The sequence below is a fragment of the Aedes albopictus genome, chromosome 2 (genome assembly GCF_035046485.1).
Source record: "Aedes albopictus strain Foshan chromosome 2, AalbF5, whole genome shotgun sequence".
Lineage (NCBI taxonomy): Eukaryota > Metazoa > Arthropoda > Insecta > Diptera > Culicidae > Aedes > Aedes albopictus.
This window is the reverse complement of record NC_085137.1, coordinates 212,217,180-212,230,495: the sequence shown is the minus strand read 5'-3', so window position 1 is coordinate 212,230,495 and position 13,316 is coordinate 212,217,180. Positions and strand designations below refer to the sequence as shown.

The window sequence follows — 13,316 nt, the reverse complement described above, 5'->3', positions numbered from 1 at the left end:
CTACGCAGCTAATCTTGAGGGTGCGATGTGCACTAGCCCCTCTCTGAAGCAATGCCTTCTTCGTGGTTTTGGAGAGACGAAGGGCTTGGCGACCAAAGGAATGTGTTTTAGTGGGTCGAGAAGAGAGTAGTCCTGGCTTTTACTATTGTTGTAGAAAACGGCCTTAACCCCACACTACCCTAACCTTCCTGTTAGGGTGTTTGTTGAGCAGATTTTTCCCCTTATGGTTTAGAAGGAAAAAAAAGTCATCCGACCGGTACAAGAAGACGTGGTGCGCAGCGAGCTAGGTGGGTCGACCAAGTGAAGGACGATCTGCGGACCCTAGGCAGAGTGTGGAACTGGAGACAAACAGCCATGGACCGAGTGGAATGGAGACGGCTACTATGCACAGCAGAGGCCACCCCCTGATCGGTAAGTAAGGTAAGTATGTCTCAAAATCTATAAACAATAAGCTTGTTTATTACGCTTGATTGGCTGATTATTGAGCGGACTGTATCATTTCACGGCAAATGGCTGTAATTTTTAAGTTTCTGCTATAATTTTTGTTTTTCTGTGTTCGTTGTTTGATTCTTTTTTTTCGCTATGCATTGTCGAGATATTACAATTCGCTGAATGTACAATTGCACATGGACATAGTTTAAATGTTGCGAAATATTTGACAATTTGGTCTCCATGCTTAGATTTCTGATCGGGCTGTAAATGAATGTTTCAAGTTACATTCCAATAATATCAACCAGCAGTGTATCATGCTCTCCAAGCTCTTGAGCAAAGCTCTAACGCATGCAAATCAATCTCTCTCGCTCTCAAAACCATAGCAAGCTCATCCGATCTCTCTCGCCATTCTCGCGCTACGGAACCACTGCATAGATCGATGCATGCCATCGGTCCCATTGGGGTCCAAACCCCGTATGTTGTATGCTCCCAGTCGCCCAACCACCCATCATTGATCGCTTGCGCACGGTAGGCTACAGCACAACTCATTGAGGCATCGTCCAAGTCCGGCTCAGATATTATTGCTGTCGTCGCTCGTTCCGATCGTCATCATCGTCGTCGTCGTCGTTCGTCGCCGTCGTTCAAAAAAGGGGGTCCCACAATCGTAACCGCGATCGTCATCGTCATCACCGTCATCATCATCATCATCGTCGTCGCCGCGTTCGCGTGGTTCGTTCGGGGCCACATTTAGGCCAGCTATAAACCGATACCAGAACGTTTTTCCATTCAGTCATCTACCCAACTGCCGAAGCGTACTGATCTCTCCTGGCCACCAGAGCCCAGAGGATATCAGCGAGTGCTCTGAATTTGTTTGTGTTGTGAACCATTTTTGCCCGATCGGAGCTAGCCGGAACCTTGCGGTTTTGAACCGTTGAAGAATATCGGAGAATAATTGTAATTTTAAGGTAAGTCACCGAAGTTGGGGTTGTGCCGTGAAAGGAAGTTCCCAAGGGAGTTCGTCGCTGAAGTGCACGTGAAAGCGAAGAAGATCAGTGTCATGGCATGTCGGTGAGCGTATCGGATTCCGCCCGACTGGACTAAATTGTGGACTGTGGTGATTGCGGTCGTCACCGTCTCGGTGATGGACATTCCGCGGGACCTGTTGCATGCGGCGGTGTCCCCAAAGAGAGACAGGGGCATCGAGTGACCAAGTGAAATCGAATCAAAACAAACCGTTATAATCGCGGGGTCCAGCTGGAATGAGTGCTATTGGGTTGGACGCAATGGAATGAGAAGAGCGAAAAAAAAGCGGAACTTTTCCTTCTTCCCTTGAGTGATGTAAAGCGCAAAAAAGGCGAGAAAATAAAGTATTTAAAGATTACTATACGGTCACACACTGACTGAAGCACACGGGAGGAAGCATGATAAAAACATTAAATTCCCCCGCTACCGCGAGCTGCAGGAGTCGGGTGTGTGTGTGGGGGTGGTGGAGGGCGAACAGAAGAAAGTTGGCGGTCTGGGCTGTTAACAGTTCTTGCATTCGTTCGCTTGTTTGCGGGGAAATACACTATTATATGCACTGTGAGTTGCAAATTTGATACAGGCGACGAAAGTGCAAAATAAAAGGAAGATTTGTTATTTGTGTAGTGTTGGATACACCAAATTGGACTGTACTAGTTGAAATTGTAGTGCACTGGAAATGTGAGATAAACAGAATAAAAAAAGTTTTAAAATTAGGTAATTCATTGAACGGTGAAACATACCGAAGAATACAGAATGAAGAAAATGTTGGAAACTGCATCAATATGTTTTATTGACTTTTGAAAATGCCTTGAAAATATAAAAGAAAAAAAAATTTGGCAAAAAATACTGTAGATATTGTGGAAAAGCATGCTTTAAAATTGTACACAACGTTAGAGTTTTATGGCATTTAATTAAAAAGTGTCGTTAAAGCTGACACCACATTCACCATTTTGCACTGTCAGTTTATGTTCATAATATACTTTCAAAATAATGCGACTTGTTCCTTTATTATCTTGGCGATAAATTACCAAAAAACTACAAATTGCTGACTACTGTTTTAGCTATTGCGCTTGTCTTTTTTTTTATTGAAGATCAAAGAACAAGATAGGGGCTTGCTAAAAGAGGTACACAGAATAGATTTTTTTGAATTTTAATTTTCTCGAGTTTTCTGCCTTACGTACCTTTCTTCAGGACAGGATTATCAATATATTGTTAGTTGAAAATTTCCTTCTGAACAGTTAAATACTCAAGTATTTAACCCTCTAAGGGTCGATTTCTTCACCTCGGCTTAACCGGTAAGCCAGGCTTACCCATATAGGTAAACCAGGTTTAACGCTTAAGCCAGGGTGAAGAAATCTGCCCTAATACCCACATTTTTGATTTTGATTTAAAGACAGTTTTTCTTCTTCTAAAATCGATTTAAAAATGTTTCGGAAGATGGTTTTTTTTTTATTCTTGATTTTGTGAATTTCGGTTTTTGATTTTTCTAATTTTTATTTTTGAACATTCCCACACTTTTATATTTTTCCTGCAAGCCTGTTTGGAATACGAATTTTTTGAGAACAAAACATTTCGAGATTTTATGATTACTGTTGAAATATTTTTATTTTAAATTATTTTCATGGAAAATTTTATTTTCCGTGTGTGTTTAAGGAAAATTATTTAAGAGTGTTTTCAACTCCCCTAACTATTTAACAATGATAGTATGATTTGAGAAAAATTTATAATATTTTGATTGTAGCGATTCAATACAAAATAAACAATGGCTTCTGAAATATTACTAAAACATCAATTTTTAAGTGATTTAAAAAATATAACTACGCTTTAGAAGACACCAAAAACCATTCTGAAATATACAGAACAGTCCTTAATATCAGCCAAAAATATAAAAAATGGATTGTCCACGAAACAAAATTTACAAAAATGCTCAAACTAGACTACTTTTAAAGGCGGGGTTTGGGTATTAGAGGGTTAATTTACAGCGACTATTTTTTGAATTGTTTCGCATGATATAAAGACTTTATCAATTCTTCAATAAATAACAACCATTGCACTGTTATGAATAATAAACAGGCCATGAAGAAGACCCCAATCACAGGATTGAAAAGTTGGCAATGATTTTTAAAATGATGGAGTTAAATGCATTTCCTCATTTATGGTTTTGATTATTATTATAAAACGGAGAAATATTTCATAACTTGGAGGATTAAGGTATTTTCTGATATTTTTCTATAGTGGAAATTATTTATCAGTTTTTCAGAAACCATTTAAAATGATTTCTATAAAACTAAAAAATATTTTTTCACCAGAAAAAAAATGAAGATATTTTAATGATTGATCCAAATGTGTATGGAAACCGATTTTCAAAATATTGCTCCGTTGTTTAATAAAAAAAAAATCATTAACTAAAGAATGAGGAAATGTATTCATTTTCACCTTAATGACTTCCAGTCTAAAACAACATAATCGCATTTTTTTACCATATAAATTGCAGTTTATCTCAAAATTGACGAATTACGCCCCAAGTCGTATTCGAAATTGGCGGCATCCTCTCAGACCTCAATGATACTTTCTAAGTAGGTATGTAAACCTTGACTAGATAAGTCACTTTGCATACTTAGTTTTTTTTCAATATTTGTCTAGACTGTATTTTGAAAACTGCTAAATTGTTTTACCTTTCTTTTCAAATGTGTTTAATAAACAAATGACTACTCCTTTAAAAAAGTGTTTCATAGAAAACAAATTAAAAAATATCATAATTGAGCACTACACTGATAAAAAAAAACTTAAAAAAAATCATTTCATTTTCGATTTTAATGAAATCTTGTCTCAAGGTAGTTGATTATGTACAGTCCATATACCACAGGATCGGCACTTTTAAGGAAAAATGGTTTCTAAAAAAACTTTTTCAAGTCCAAATGATATTTTTGCAGTGTATTTTGTTATCAAAAACTTTGCACTTGAATTTTTAAAAACGTTTTTTTTCAGTGTTGGGCTAAAATTGTTTTTTTTCGATATTTTTTTATCTTAAATATGACTTATTTTAAGATAATAAAACAAAAACACTTGTGGGAGTAGTAGTAGTAGAAATATATTTTTCATTGAACACATTAAAAATAAAGGCTGTAAAAAAGTTTAGATCTATAAATTTGTAAGAAACTAAGTATGCAAAGTTGCTTATTTAGTCAAAGTCTTCACACTCAGAAAGTTGCTTTGTAGTCTGAGAAGGTGCTGTCAACTCCGAATACGATTTGGGGCGAATTTCATCATTTCTTAAGAGAACACATTTATAATATGGTATTTAATTTATGATTATGACCTTCACTGTTTTAGTTTTTATAAAAAGCTACTGAAAATAGTTATTTATGTAATGAGTTGCAAAAAGTTGATTTTTTCAGCACGAGTCGTACATTTATCCAACGAGGCTTGCCGAATTGGATAAATACGAAGAGTGCTGATAAAATCGAGTTTTGCAACGAGTTCCATACAAAATTTTATGCAATGATTTTTTCATAATGCAACTCATTTGAGTTGCATAATATTCATTATGCAACTCAAATAAGTTGCATTATGAACATTATACAACTATTTTTCATAATGCAACTTATTTCAGTTGCATAATGAATCAGTTCGGAAAAATTGGCCATTATTATACCAAAATGAGTTGTATAAAATTTAAATTATGATACTGAATTGCATAAAGAATCTTTTGGACATTAAAAGTTTTAGTTAGAAATACTATTTTCCCTTAAAAGTGTCCATCTTGTGGTGTATCAACGTTGGCTTTAGGGATAAAGCGTCGCAAGACAAAAGGTCGATAACAAGTAATATAGGCAAATAGTGAGTTCTTTTTTCCATGTAAAGAAACCTATTCTTTTCCTTTTCGACGTTTTGTCCTTTCGACGGAGCAATACACCGAAAGGACATAACGTCGATAACGAGTAATATAAGCAAATAGTGAGTTCTTTATTCTTTAAGAAAAACACATTCTTTCACTTTTCGACATCTTGTCCCTTCGTCCTTTTTTTTTCTTTTCGACGTTGTGTCATCCATTCTGAACGGTTGGTTACCTAGTTATAGACAAAAATTCATCAAAATCAAAAATAGTGTTTTTATATCGACTTTGATTTTTTTAAATGTTTTTATCAGTGTAGGGCCTAATTTGTGTTCTCTTCAATTTTTTTCTTAAAACTTGACTTATTTTGTGATAATTAGAACACTTTTTGTAGGAGTAGTCATTTTCTTTCTAAGCACATTTGAAAAAAAAAAAACGGTAAGAAAATTACCCCTTTTAAAAAAACAGTCCAGAAAAAAAAATGAAAAGATCAAGCATACAAAGTAGCCTATCGCTATCTAGACATGGTCCAGACACTAGGAAAGTTTCATTGTTATCTGAGAGGGTGCTGCCAACATTTGTTCGAGCCAGTGCAGCTAAGTATCAGTCTCAGTCACTATTTTTAGTCAATATTGAACGTCTGCGACGATCGTTCCACATTGTGCAGCAAGCACGAAAGAACATCATCTTGTTGTAACCCTCTGCGAGATTCGAAGGGACTCGATAGTGTCACTGATACTCAAACTACGCACATCACTCGATCCATCGTTGCTTTCATCAATCGTATCAGCATATTCGGGAATCCGCATTCGTGCATAAGCTTCCATAGCTGAACTCGATCAATTGTATCATACACCGATTGAAAATTGAGGATCTACTGATGTGTGGGCACGTTGTATTCGCGGCATTTCTGCAACACCTGGCAGATGGCGAACATCTGGTCAGTTGTTGCGCATTCACCCATGATTTGCCCCACGAACTTTCTTTCAATAATGCAAGCTGCGTCAAATTCTTGTCGTTGCCGTTGTATCAGTTCGTAATCTTTCATTTTATATTTCTGTAATGGTTTTTTGGGTTTCGAGAACAATAGGTTGTTGGGGGTGGAAGCTCAGGTAAAATATTATCTCCTGGGCGCCCATTAAAAACACCACCCCCGGCGAAGACTGGCGCTCGAGCCTAGCTATTTAGCACTGTAGTTGGAGGAAATGCCAATGCAGAACCCGTAGCTTCCGGGAAGGTAAGCCCAGCTCCCTGGGTTAGTGGGTTGGTGTCAGGCCCTGCGAGCCAGCCGTAAAAAAGACTAGCACCGGAAAATCAACAAGAGAAGAATGCGAACCGATACCAATGGCGACGACCACAGCGACGAAAAGGGACTTGCGATTGGAAGCTCGGTACGTGGAACTGCAGATCTCTCAACTTCATTGGGAGCACCCGCATACTTGCCGATATACTGAAGGACCGCGGGTTCGGAATCGTAGCGCTGCAGGAGGTGTGTTGGACAGGATCTATGGTGCGAACGTTTAGAGGTAATCATACCATCTACCAGAGTTGCGGCAACACACGTGAGCTGGGAACAGCTTTTATAGTGATGGGCGACATGCAGAGGCGCGTGATCGGTTGGTGGCCGATCGACGAAAGAATGTGCAGGTTGAGGATCAAGGGCCGATTCTTCAACATTAGCATAATAAACGTGCACAGCCCTCACTCCGGAAGCACTGATGATGACAAAGACGCATTTTACGCGCAGCTCGAACGCGAGTACGACCGCTGCCCAAACCACGACGTCAAGATCATCATAGGGGATCTAAACGCTCAGGTAGGCCAGGAGGAGGAATTCAGACCGACGATTGGAAAGTTCAGCGCCCACCAGCTGACGAACGAAAATGGCCTACGCCTCATCGATTTCGCCGCCTCCAAGAACATGGCCATTCGTAGCACCTTCTTCCAGCACAGCCTCCCGTATCGTTACACCTGGAGATCACCACAACAAACGGAATCGCAAATCGACCACGTTCTGATTGATGGACGGCACTTCTCCGACATTATCGACGTCAGGACCTATCGTGGCGCTAATATCGACTCCGATCACTACCTGGTGATGGTTAAACTGCGCCCAAAACTCTCCGTTATTAACAACGTACATTACCGGCGGCCGCCCCGGTACGATCTAGAGCGACTGAAGCAACCGGATGTCGCCACCGCATACGCGCAGAATCTCGAGGCAGCGTTGCCGGACGAGGGTGTGCTCGATGTGGCCCCTCTAGAGGACTGCTGGAGTACAATGAAAGCAGCCATCAACAACGCAGCCGAGAGCACTATCGGGTACGTAGAACGGAGTCGACGAAACGATTGGTTCGACGAGGAGTGCAGAGCGGTTCTGGAGGAGAAGGATGCAGCGCGGGCGGTAATGCTGCAGCATGGAACCCGACAGAATGTGGAACGATACAGACAGAAGCGGAAGCAGCAGACCCGTCTCTTCCGGGAGAAAAAGCGCCGCCTGGAAGAAGCGGAGTGCGAGGAAATGAAACTGCTGTGCCGTTCACAGGAAACACGCAAGTTCTCCCAGAAGCTCAACGCATCCCGCAAAGGCTACGTGCCGCAAGCCGAAATATGCAGGGATAAGGAAGGGAGCCTCCTGACGGACAAACGTGAGGTGATCGAAAGGTGGAAGCAGCACTTCGACGAGCACCTGAATGGCGAAGAGAATGTAGGCCCGGAGGACCAAGGCAGCGGAGGAAACGACTATGTTGGTGCAGCAGAGGACGGGAACGAACCAACTCCCACGCTGAGGGAAGTTAAGGATGCCATCCATCAGCTCAAAAACAACAAAGCGGCTGGTAAGGACGGTATCGCAGCAGAACTCATCAAGATGGGCCCGGAAAAGTTGGCCACCTGTCTGCACCAGTTAGTAGTCAAGATCTGGGAAACCGAACAGCTACCGGAGGAGTGGAAGGAAGGGATAATCTGTCCCATCCACAAGAAAGGCGACAAGTTAATGTGTGAGAACTTTCGAGCGATCACCGTTTTGAATGCCGCCTACAAAGTGCTATCCCAGATCATCTTCCGTCGTCTTTCGCCTAAAGTAAATGAGTTCGTGGGAAGTTACCAAGCCGGTTTCATCGACGGCCGGTCGACAACGGACCAGATCTTCACCGTACGGCAAATCCTCCAGAAATGCCGTGAATACCAGGTCCCAACACATCACCTGTTCATCGACTTCAAAGCGGCATACGACAGTATCGACCGCACAGAGCTATGGAAAATTATGGACGAGAACAGCTTTCCCGGGAAGCTGACTAGACTGATAAGAGCAACGATGGACGGTGTGCAGAACAGCGTAAGGATTTCGGATGAACTATCCAGTTCATTTGAATCTCGACGGGGACTACGACAAGGTGATGGACTTTCCTGCCTACTGTTCAACATCGCCCTGGAAGGTGTTATGCGACGAGCCGGGCTCAACAGCCGGGGTACGATCTTCACGAAATCCAGCCAATTTGTCTGTTTTGCGGATGACATGGATATTATTGCCAGAACATTTGGAACGGTGGCAGAACAGTACACCCGCCTGAAACGTGAAGCAGCAAAGGTCGGACTGGTGGTGAATGCGGCTAAGACAAAGTACATGCTGGTAGGTGGGACTGAGCGAGACAGGACAAGCCTTGGCAGCAATGTTACGATAGACGGGGATACTTTCGAGGTGGTAGAAGAATTCGTCTACCTCGGTTCCTTGCTAACGGCTGACAATAATGTGAGCCGTGAAATACGAAGGCGCATCATCAGTGGAAGTCGTGCCTACTATGGGCTCCAGAAGAAACTGCGGTCAAAAAAGATTCACCCCCGCACCAAATGTACCATGTACAAGACGTTAATAAGACCGGTGGTTCTCTACGGACACGAGACATGGACGATGCTCGAGGAGGACCTGCAAGCACTCGGAGTTTTCGAGCGACGGGTGCTAAGGACGATCTTCGGCGGTGTGCAGGAGAACGGTGTGTGGCGGAGAAGGATGAACCACGAGCTCGCTGCACTTTACGGCGAACACAGTATCCAGAAAGTGGCCAAAGCTGGAAGGATACGGTGGGCAGGGCATGTTGCAAGAATGCCGGACAACAACCCTGCAAAGTTGGTGTTTGCTAACCATCCGGTTGGTACAAGAAGACGTGGAGCGCAGAGAGCACGATGGGCGGACCAGGTGGAGCGTGATCTGGCGAGTGTTGGGCGTGACCGAGGATGGAGATCTGCAGCTGCAAATCGAGTATTATGGCGGCAAATTGTTGATTCAGTATTATCATGAATTTGATGTGAACTAAATAAATGAAAAAAAAATGAGGTTGTTGGCCTAAGGTCTCCTATCCACCGTGGCATTTCTTACTCAGTCACTGGATGCCAGAACAGAGTTGAAGTCAGAAGGACACCAGTGGCTGCACTACCAACTAAGCATACATTGTATTGCTTGTTGCCGAATTCTGCAAAAAAAAATGAAAAAAAAAAATATGAAATTTCATTTCAAACACAATTTAATCGACAGATAATTCCTTTTCTAATCCACAGTGCAAGTCTTAATCAACCTGGCCGCATTGCTACCGTGGTAGTGCTGCTGCTACTGGTGGCCGTGAATGCGATTAATTAAAAATTCAAAACCGGTAGCGGTTCTTTTTTTTCGAAACTCTTCTTTCACATCCATACAATGGGGCATGTAAGACCCGGGAAGCAGTACGGGAGCACGCGCAGCGTCATTGTGTATAGGTAGTGGGAAGTAGAGGCATCACAAGTGCAAAATATGAGTTTCCGCACGCATCGAAGAAACTCCGTGCAAATAGTGTTCGTTCGGTAACTGATGAAGAAGGAACTCTGCTTGTGGGTGTTGTGTTGATGAAATTGTTTATAGGAATCTCATAAATACCATTTAGATCACATCGCATAGATGTAGAGTCTACATTATTGTAGACTCTATCTCATCTTGGTGTTCTGAACACTTTCACTGTAAATAAGTTCATGTTTGTTCAGGATCTCTAAACCAATCAAATTGTACTAAATATTCACAGTAGTGTCCAATAGATCAAAATAAAGAAACGAGAAATTCATTCTTTCAGTTTGTTCGTTCAATACTTATATGGAATGGCCACCTTAATTGATTGATTAGTCATCGGAAAGAAATTATTACCAAAACTGCCTCGAAAGAAAGCGGTATACACCATTAGTTGCGTTTACATCTACATGGTGCTTCAATGATGTCATTTGGCTAGCTTTCTATTTAAATTGTCAACCAGCTGCTAAATAAACTTTAGATGAGTGGAACTCAGAACTGAAATGGCACAATCGAAAGGATTTGCATTTTGAGTTTCATTGATGTAGCTTCGCAGAGTTTATCATTATGGTGCAGCAAACGCGCTTGTGTAAACAACATACACATTGTAACCTGTGTAGACTTTTCCAGACTATAATATCTGAAGTCAATAACTTTGGCACTGCCCAATATGGTGTAAAGACTGGGGGTCTTTAACTTCCGTAAACAATCAAAACATTTATCGATAATTGATTTGGCATTGAGAGTTCGCGATGATTGATGGAATCAAAGCATGAAAGAAGGGGAGATTACCTATTGTAGGTAACTCTTCTTGGCACATCATCCATTTTTGTACTTGTCTGCTCACACTTTCTGTTTAGATGATTCAAACTTTATTATCCCAAATCCATGTATGTAGTAGGACCATTTAAGCAGTGATTTCGTTCAACATTTTTCGCTACAACTCAGACCATTTGAAACATAATTGTGTGGTTTATGTGTACATATCTAGCCGTTCTGTATCTAAGCTCGTACAAAAAATCAAGTCGTTTAAAATTGACTGAGTTTGTTTTGCCCATTCTTGTATGAAAATCTCTATTGTAATAAAGAAATTTTTCCTACGCTTTAAAAAATGTAGAAAAACTGCCATTATCAAGTTTTACACCTTTAGAAATACCAGAAAAAATACCTTTGTGAATATTCTAGTAAAAGAATAGACGTGTAAGAAAAGTCTCATTTATGAACTTGGAAATTACTCCTTCGCATCCTTAACATATGTTAATCGTCTATATAGCTATTTCCAAGTTTATGCGCCCTCCAATGTGAAAAGGTTACTGTCATATTGGAAATTATCTTTCGCTCTCACAATTATAAGGGAATCTAAGTGATTCTTAATATGTTTGACTTCGTGGTCGTGCGGCTAAGGTCACCAAGCCTTTACTCGCATCGTGCTGAGGAGCGCGGGTTCGATTCCCGCCGCAACTGTCAGGAAAAGTTTTCGGCTGTGCCACTGGGCGGTTGCATGCTAGTCCGTTGTCGTGCTTCCTTCAAAGAGCAAAAAGCTCACTGGAATGCATTAAACGTGTCCGTGTATTAATAATAAATATATTTGTGCATTCTGCCTTAATGAACATTCCAAACTTTTGCGTCCCCATGTGCTCCCATTCGCAATCGTGTTGTAAAAATCAAGATTAGTGATTTTGAGAACCAAAAAGAATTAAAATTGAATGAAAGATAAGAAAGATATCAGCAAATCACTTTTCCATGTGTTAACTAAAGTGGCCCAAACTTTTGGCTGACTCATCATATTGAGGGGTGACCTCACACTTTTGATCGATTATTTTTTTATTTAAATTTTTATTTTATTTTTTTCCTTGATTTGTTAGCTAAGTTCGGAAAAAAGTAGTTGAAAGCTCTGCTTTCATCTTAATATTTGGCCGACCCAGTTTCCAGCGACACTGCCGTATGATTAATTTTTTTTTAGAAAATTTCATAATTTTAGATTAAGTTTACATGTTTTATTTTGAAAAAGTTTCACCAAAATCATGTTAAGTTTCTTTGATATATTAATTTTTATTGGGACCTAGAGTTTTGAAATCGGATGTAAATTAGCGGAGATATGGCCTACAAAAACAACATGTTTTTGAACGGATTACCACAAACTTTTGATCGGGAATGTATATGATCGGCTATCGGCTAGGTAGCTGCTTCTCGCTTTGTTTTTAACAACATTGCGTGAGAGTGAGTGAGAAAACTACCCACTGCTGGGTAGAAAGTTCAAGCGGTTTACTTATTTTTGCGTTTTTTGAGGTATTTTTTCAGTAAACTGTTTTTCCGTGTAGGAACTCCTTCACATATCTATCCAAATAAAGGAAATATTTCAGGAAACCTGTAGAAACTCGTACCGGAATTTTTTTAGTGGTAACTGAATCAAGGATTACCCCAGATATTCCTGTACTGGTGCTTTACAAAAAAAAACATAAATTCTACATTTAAAACCCTTTGCAAAGGGTTTCTTCAGTTTTTAACAAGCATTAATTCAAATATTTCATTACTTATACCTTCGAAAATCCACAAAAGCTCAATTTAGAAAAACTTGCAGGGATTGCTTCAGAAATTCCTTCATCAATTTGCTCAAAAATCTTTTAGTGATTCTTTCAGATATTCTTAGAGCGATTCCTCTGACAGAAAACCATTGCTGAATATTTTCGGAAACTCCTCCTTAGATTTCTGTAAAAAAAACCCTCCGGTAAATCTTAAAAAAAAATCTCCAGCTTATACTACAGAACATCATGATGATGATGATGGTCCCGCCACATAGCCCTACAAGGGTTTGATTATCCAGAATTTTTTTTTTGGAAATTTTGCCAGGAATGCAAACTAGAGATGGAAAAAATGACTCAATTCTGAGAGTGAACCGAAAACGAATCGATTCTTTTGGCCGATTCAATAGCTCATTTTCGTAACTTGATGATTGATTTAGTTTTTCAATGTCAGTCGACTCTTTCTTTCTTAAGGCAAAACTATATACATTTGCCTTTTTTTGATTTTTGATTTTTTTTTTTTTATTAAATAACGAAGCAATATTTTCAAAATCGGTTTCCATACATATTCAGAGGAATGATCAAGGTTTCTTTTAAATTTTCTTCCTAGTAGAAAATGTTTTTCAATTTTTTCAGAAACCATTTGTTTTCGAACTAAAAAAATGGTTTCTGTAAAATCGACACACATTCTTCA

The 13,316-nt window shown here is 40.1% G+C and overlaps 1 protein-coding gene across 1 annotated transcript in view; it reads left to right on the top strand.

The window, feature by feature from the left end:
* Positions 1 to 1,004: 1,004 nt before the first annotated feature.
* Positions 1,005 to 13,316, top strand: part of LOC109420723 (L-selectin) — a 91,999-nt gene continuing 79,687 nt past the window's right edge. The window contains exon 1 of the mRNA XM_019695182.4: positions 1,005 to 1,397. The gene's annotated coding sequence lies outside the window, so the exon portion shown is untranslated. The remainder of the gene's footprint in view (positions 1,398 to 13,316) is intronic.